General features: G+C 40.2%; 1 protein-coding gene across 1 annotated transcript in view; it reads left to right on the forward strand.

The window, feature by feature from the left end:
• Positions 1-8,176, forward strand: part of Fcho2 (FCH domain only 2) — a 133,538-nt gene that overhangs the window by 662 nt on the left and 124,700 nt on the right. The gene's annotated exons all lie outside the window — the stretch shown is intronic.

The raw sequence follows: 8,176 nt of genomic DNA on the forward strand, positions 1-8,176 counted from the left end.
GTCCGTTTCCCGCGCCCACCGCAGGCCGCGTCTCGGCACGGCCCGCCCTCCACCATCCCCGCTCGCGATCCCGCGCGGGGCCGGGCCGGGCCGGATCAGATCGGATCGGATCGGATCGGCACTTCCTCTCCCTGGCCTCGCCGCGCGGCTGTGGTTCGGCGCCCGCGACCTCGCCTTTAGGCCTGTCCACAAAGCTGTGGAAGTTGACTTGAGTGCAACCCAACTCTTGGGGCTTGGGTGCACCCAGACTTCCCAGACCTGTTCCTTCCTCATTCTTCCACCACCCCACCTCTGAACTTAGTAGTACTTTTTTCTTGGAGCCGGATTCTCAGTTTTCCTCTGGGGTGTTGTGCTGCAGGACTGTTGATTGTAATGGGAATTACTGTGCAGCCACGTTCAGGAAAGGAACACACGCAGGTACCCTGAATGAATGTCTTGTGTATGTCCTGACAGTTTGCAGGTACTGCAGTTTCATTTGAGCACGATCTAGAACTGTTTTGTTGTGAGGAGACGTCTTTTAAGATAATAAGGAGTGAATCTTCTTAATTCTAAGTGTTTCAAACATGAGACCATGCTCAGAAATCAGATCAGTTTATTTGTTAGTCATGTTCCTTGTTTCCCGTGAACAACATATATATTAACATGTTCTTTTAAACAGCTTTATTAACATGAAATTCACATTCCACACAGTACACCATTTGCAGAGTATATCGCAAGAGTTCCTTAAAATGTTTATAGAGTTGTTCAAACATGACCACAATCAATTTCAGAACAATTTTTATCAGGCCAGAAAGAATCCTGTGTCCATTTGTAGTCACTATTTTCTTCTAGTCCCAGCCCTAGGCAGCTGATTTACTTTTTGCTTCTTATAAATCTGTCTATTCTGGACCATTGTGATCGGCTTCTTTCCTGTAGCATAATATTTTCAAGGTTCATCCATGTTAGTACTTAATTCCTTTTGGTGGCCAAATTATATTTTTCTCACTTTTTCCTTAACCATCTGTGATAGATTTTGTTTTGTTTTTATTTTGTAGTACTGGGCTTGAACCTAGGGCCTAGAGTTCTCTGTCTCCTTTCTTGCCCACAGCTAGTGCACTACTACTTGAGCCAGTCCTCCAGTACTGAAATGGATATATCATTTTCACTTTTTGGTTATTATGAATAATGCTTCTATGAACAATTTTGTAAAAGTTTGTCTGAATATGTTTTCATTTCTTTTGGGAATGGAATTTGTTGGGCCTTATAGTAACACGGTGTAACATTTTAAGGAACTGCTGCTGTTTTCCAAAGTGGTTGAAGCATTTTAGGATCACACCACACCTCACATCTCAGGATACTCACTATCATTTGTTATGTGACTTTTTTTTTTTTTGTCCGTCGTGGGGCTTGAATTCTGGGCCTGGGCGCTGTCCCTCAGGTCTTCAGCTCAAGGAGAGTGCTCTACCACTTGAGCTACAGCGCCACTTCCGGTTTTCTGGTGGTTTACTGGAGATAGGAGTCTCACGGTCTCTCCTGCCCAGGCTGGCTTTGAACTGCGATCCTCAGATTTCAGCCTCCTGAGTAGCTAGGATTACAGGCGTGAGCCACCAGCGCCTGGCTCGTTCTATGACTTTTTGATTGCAATACAGTATCATAGTGTGCTGATGTGAAATACATCTCCGTATGGTTACTGTTGTGTCGTTCTTCATGTGTTTACTATTGAGTTTTATGTTTTGTTTGGAGAATTGTTAATCTCCATTGACCATTTTTCATTTATGCTGTCTATTATTGAGTTGTATAAGTTCCTTTTGTATTCTATTTTTTTTTTTTTGGCCTGGGTGCTGTCCCTCAGCTCTTCAGCTCAAGGCTAGCACTCTATCACTTGAGCCACTTCCGGCTTTTTTTTTTTTTTCTGCTTATGTGTTGCTGAGGAATTGAACCCAGGGCCTCATGCATGCTAGGCAAGTGCTCTACTACTGAGCCACCTTCCCAGCCCCTCTTTTTGTATTCTAAATAAACATTTTTACCAGGTACAGTACTTGAAAAATATTTTCTGCCATTTTCTGACTCAGGTCTCCCATTCTGTGACTCAGGCCGCATGCTTGCCTGGCTGGTGCTTTACTACTTCAGCCACACCTTCAACCTTGCTTTATGCTGGTTATTTTGGAGATAGAGTTTAGTGAACATCTCTCCCTGGGCTATCCTGACACCTCTGTCTTCTCTGATAGTCTGATTAGTAGCTAGGATTATAGGTGTGAGCTGACTCCCAGCTTCTTCTTTCCCACTTTCTTTAGCCTGCATTAATTTGTGGGGGAGGGCTTTAGTGTAACGTTCCCACACATTATGTTTATATTATATTCCCATCTCCCTCAGTAACCCTCTCACAAACCTCTTTCCCAGAACAATTTTAGCAGGTATTGTTTTGTTTTTACATATGCAAATAAACTATGTTGATCATATTCATCCCATTCCACCTTCCCACTGCTGTTGTCCATCCCCCACTTTGTTTTTTTGGTGCCAGGCCTGGGGCTTGAACTTCAGGGCCTAGGCCCTGTCCCTTCTGAACTCTTTGAAATTCAAGGCTAGTCTTCTACCACTTGGAGCACAGCTCCTCCACTTCCAGCTTTTTGGGTGGATAGTTGTATGTAAGAGTCTCAAGAACGGGGCTGGGAAGGTGGCTCAGTGGTAGAGTGCTTGCCTTGCATGCTTGAGGCTCTGGATTTGATTCCTCGGCTGGAAGTGGCATTGTGGCTCAAGTGGTAGAGCACTAGCCTTGAGATGAAGAGCTGAGGGACAGCACCCAGGCCCAGAGTTCAGGCCCCACGACTGACCAAAAAAAAAAAAAAAGTCTCAGGAGCTTTCCTGCCTGGGCTGTTTTGAACTTCGATTCTCACATCTCAACTTCGTAGGATTACAGGCATGAGCCCCTGGCTCCTGGCTTCATTTACTTTCTTGTAACATCATTTGAAGCACAGTGTTTAATTTTGATGTAGTCTGGAAGCCCAGTTTACCTTCTTTTCTATCACTTCTCTTTTGTTCTTGTACCTAAGCCTCTGCCTGACCCAGGATTTACTCTGCATTTTTGTACTTAGAAAGGTTTTATACTTTTAGTTTATCTGCTTAGGTCTGTGATCCATTTGAAATTAATTTCTTTGTGTGGGAAATGGAAGGGGAGCAGCTTCATTATTTTGTGTAGATATGTCCAGTTGTTCTAGTATCATTTGTTGACAAAAGCTTTTTTTTTTCCTTCATTGATTGCGTGGCACCTTTATCAAACATCACTTGACTATGGATGGGAGTTTATATTTGGAATTTCAATTTTATTCTATTGTCTGTCCTTATGCCAGCCAGTATTAAGCCTTTACGATGATTTTAGCTTCATATATTGTTTGGAATCAGGAGTTGTGAGTTCTCCAAGTTTTTTCTTCTTTTTCAAGATTATTTTGGCTATTCTGGGTCTCTTCTGTTTTCATATGAACTTTAGGATTGGCCTGTATATTTTGGACATTAGGTTTTGCACTGAAAATTTAGATCACTGTTATAAAAGCATTTAAAAGTTGATACTCTTGGTCTGGGAAGGTGGCTCAGTGGTAGAGTGCTTGCCTCGCACGCATGAGGCCCTGGGTTTGATTCCTCAGCACCACATAAACAGAAAAAGCAGGAAGTAGTGCTGTGCCTCAAGTTGTAGAGCTCTAGCCTTGAGCTGAAGAGCTGAGGGACAGCACCCACGCCCAGAGTTAGAGTCCTACGACCAACAACAACAACAAAAAACTAAAACAAGAGTTGATATTCTCACTGTTTTTAATTTGTTTTTGTTTTTTAGCCAGTCTTGGCGCTTGAACTCAGGGCTTGAGATATGTTTTTTTTTTTTTTTGCTCAAGGCTATCACTCCTTTTTGAACCAAAGTTCCACTTCTGGCTTTCTGGTGGTTAAATTTTATCAATTAAAAAGAAACTTTGAATTTTTATTAATTAAAAAGTAACTTGTCAAAGTGAAGTAATAGGAACCTTTGACATTTTAGATTTCTAATCAATCTATTAGGTTTATTTCCCGGGTATATATAATTAAAAAAGCTTTTTGTTGTGGCACTTAGTTGGATGAAAGTTGAAATTATTGAAATTCTCTAATGTCTCTTGGAAGTATGCATCCTTTATAGCTTTTTATTGACTAAAATTATATGTCAAATAGAGAACTTCTTAATACTATATCCTTTGAAGAAAAAAATATATTCACAGCTTCCTACACAGCAGGTGTTTTATTGCTGATAAGCCAGTTGCTGCAAACTACAGTGTCATTGATAATCATATTGAAAGTGTTTTCTCTTAACATTGGATAGCAGAGTAATTTTGATAGCAGAAATGGACACTGCTGACATTAATGTATAAAACCAGCTGTTGACACTTGAAATGAGTGTGTAACTTTCAGAACGGTATAGCTAGTCTTTACATAAGAGATTGTTTCTGTATGCTGTGCCTTTCTCAAAAAAAAGAGTTGAGGGGGCTGGGAAGGTGGCTCAAGTGGTAGAGCGCTAGCCTTGAGCTGAAGAGCTGAGGGACAGTGCCCAGGCCCAGAGTTCAGGCCCCACGACTGACCCCCCCCCAAAAAAAAAGAAGAGTTGAGAATTAGCTTATATTCTGAAGTCTCAACATTACATTAGGATGAAATTAAGATGTAATTAAAATGCTTAATATTTTTAATATGATTGCTTAATTTAGCAGTAAAAGCATCAAAGGAATAAATTTACAGAAATTACTTAAGGGGAAATGTAAGCACAATATATTTGAGTTGAGTACTTTATAATCCCAATCTATTTAAGATATAAAACATTTACTCAAAGATGCTGAATGTTCTTTCTTCTGTAGCATTGTAATGAACTATGTGTTTTGTTAGCTACTTTTCTCAGAGACTATCTACATTTAGCCAATAATGATAATAATAATAATATAGTTATCTTAGTCATTTGTATTCAGAAGTTTTTCCTCTGTAGTCTCACTAAATTGTAGGGAAGTCTAATTTCATTAGTTACTTCATTGGTATTGTCATACTTTATTTTAAATCAAGTTGGAACATTTGCATATGTATCCAAAATTTGACCTGTCATTACATAGGTAAAGCTGGAAGGATTAAAATGCTTTAAAAAAAATTTGGGGATTAGCCAGGTGCCTGTGGCTCACACCTGTGAACCTAGCTAATCAGGAGGCTGAGATCTGAAGATCAGAGTTCAAAGCCAGCCCGGGCAGCAATGTCTGTGAGACTCTTATCTCCAGTTAACCACCAGAAGACTGGAATTGGGGCTGTGACTCAAGAGCTTGCCTTGAGCTGAAATGCTCAGGTACCGCATCCAGGCCGAGAGTTCAAGATCTACTACCAACCAAAAAAAAAAAATCTTAATAGGATTTTGAAATGTAAAATATATTTTTGCTTGAATGTGTGATTTAAACTTAGTGTCTTGGTTGAGAGATTATCATCAACACTCTTCAGGGATATTTACCCATATGAAAATTTAAAATATATATCTTTAGAAAATTACTTAAGGTGACTACAGAAACCTAGACTATAGTCTCTGTCTCTCTCTCTTTCTCTCTTAAATGCAGGTGTTGGGGCTTGAACTTAGGGCCTGGGCTCTGTCCCTGACCTTCTTTTTTTCTTTTTTGTCTGTTGTGGGGCTTGAACTCATGGCCTAGGCGCTGTCCCTGAGCTAAATCTTTAGCTCAAGGCTAATGCTCTACCATTTGAGCCACAGAGCCACTTCTGGTTTTCTCAGTAGTTTATTGGAGATAAGTGTCTTAAGGACTTTTTGTGCCCAGGTTGGCTTTGAACTGTCATCTTCAGATCTCAGCCTGCTGAGTAGCTAGAGATTATAGGCCCGAGCCACTGACGTCTGTCTTGTCTGTCTTTTTGTAGCTTGAAATTTCCAAATATTATAGTTGGGGATATATTTTCAGAATATGTTTTCATCTGTAGTTATACTAAAATAATATTTGCAAACATATATGTGTATGTTTATATGTTAACTTTATATGTTAGCTAACGAGTTTGCAAAACATCATAAATGATTTCATATTCAAAAGATACAAAAGAGAACATGGTATAAAAACTTATTTTCTGTAGATATGAAGATGTCCTTGAAGGTAGTCACTGTTGTTTCTTATTAGCTTCGCAAGGGTCATGTATACATAATATATACTAAGTAAAAAATAGTATATATAATATATACTATATGTATATCATCTTTCACTTATATATATACATGTACATGTATATATACACACATTTATATATGTGTGTGTGTGTGTGTGTGTATATATATATATATATACGCTAAGTGAAAAATAGTTGTTATTGTATAACTATTAGCTAAATAGACATGTCCAGATAATTTTCATTGCAACAGAACTATGAAATCTCACTTGGTTCAATTTGATTTGACAAGTAGGCATTCTAAACTTACTTTGTTAGTTTTTGTTTGTGAAGATAGGTTTTTTTTTTTTTTTTTTTTTTTTTTGGGTCCGGTCATGGGGCCTGAACTCTGGGCCTGAGCGCTGTCCCTCAGCTCTTCAGCTCAAGGCTAGCGCTCTACCACTTGAGCCACAGCGCCACTTCCGCCTTTTTTTTCTTATGTGGTGCTGAGGAATCAAACCCAGGGCCTCGAGCATGCAAGGCAAGTGCTCTACCACTGAGCCACCTTCCCAGCCCAAGATAGGTGTTCTCTATGTAGCTTAGGTTCTCAAACTATCTTCTTGCTTCAGTCACCCTAGTGCTGGGATTACAGACATGAACCACCATGCTTGGTTTGAAATTATAGTGTTACATTGTACTAAATTTCATCCTGAGTCTTTTAGAATTTGAGGCAAGAGTGGTTTTATATTCTTAGCTAAATATTAGACTTCACAGTTTCATCCCTGTGACTCCTGCCTCTCTCAAAACATGCTCTAGCACACTTTTTTTTTTGTTTTGGTCGGTCATGGGACTTGAACCCCGGGCCTGGGTGCTGTTCCTCAGCACTTCAGCTCTACCACTCTACTATAGCACCACTTCCGGTTTTCTGGTGTCTAATTAGAGATAAGAGTCTCATGACTTTCCTGCTCAAGCTGGCTTTGAACTGTGATCCTCAAATCTCAGCCTCCTGAGTAGCTAGGATTATAGGCTTGAGCCACCAGTGCCTGGCTGCTCTAGCACACCTTTACCAACAAATACAAGTATTGGTTTCAGTTGCTACTATTGTGTTCCGTCTGTATTCTGTTGCATTTATTTATTATTTATTTATTCTGTTGCTTTTATTATGTCTACCTCTGTGAACCAGACTCACACTAAAATTTTTCCAGTTCTAATATCCTTTAGTTTTTCTATACTGAGAAGACTTAAAGCCAAGCTGAGTCCGATTTCTTAAATGTGTCTGTAAAGTTCTAGAATTATAATTATCAGAATGGATAGCCTAAGGAGATATTATGACTCCAAAAAAAGAATTGCCAAAGGCTTGCATTATTTTCCTATCCTTTTTTTTGGGTCCGGTCGTGGGCCTGCACTCTGGGACTGGGCACTGTCCCTCAGCTCTTCTGCTCAAGGCTAGTGCTCTACCACTTGAGCCACAGCGCCACTTCCCGCTTTTTTTCTTTTTGCTTATATGGTGCTGAGGAATCGAACCCAGGGCCTCATGCATGCAAGGCAAGCGCTCTACCACTGAGCCACCTTCCCAGCCCAATTTTCCTATCCTTTATCTAAGTAATTTAAATAGTTCTCAAAGTGTTAGTGTATTCAGGACTTCATATGTAGGGTCAGAAAATAACTCAAACATCAAATTATTATTCATTCCAGTGTCCATATTCTAAAATTCTCCCTCCAAATGAATTTATGCAAACCATATCCCTACCAATTTTTCTATATTTAGCTAATCCAGGGCCTCATGAATGCCAGGCAAGCACTCTACCGCTGAGCCACCTTCCCAGCCCAGGTATAACTTAAATAAAGCAGGGGCTGGGAAGGTGGCTCAGCGGTAGATTGCATGAAACCCTGGGTTCGATTCCTCAGCATCACATAAACATAAAAGACTGGAAGTGGCCTTTTATGGTTCAAGTGGTAGGGTTATTTAAAACAAAGAAATGGGGGCTGGGAAGGTGGCTCAGTGGTAGAGCGCTTGCCTTGCATGCCTGAGGCCCTGGGTTCGATTCCTCAGCACCACCTAAGCAAAAAGAAAAAA

The sequence above is a fragment of the Dipodomys ordii genome, unplaced genomic scaffold, assembly GCF_000151885.1.
Source record: "Dipodomys ordii isolate 6190 unplaced genomic scaffold, Dord_2.0 Scaffold83, whole genome shotgun sequence".
NCBI classification, from domain to species: Eukaryota; Metazoa; Chordata; class Mammalia; order Rodentia; family Heteromyidae; genus Dipodomys; species Dipodomys ordii.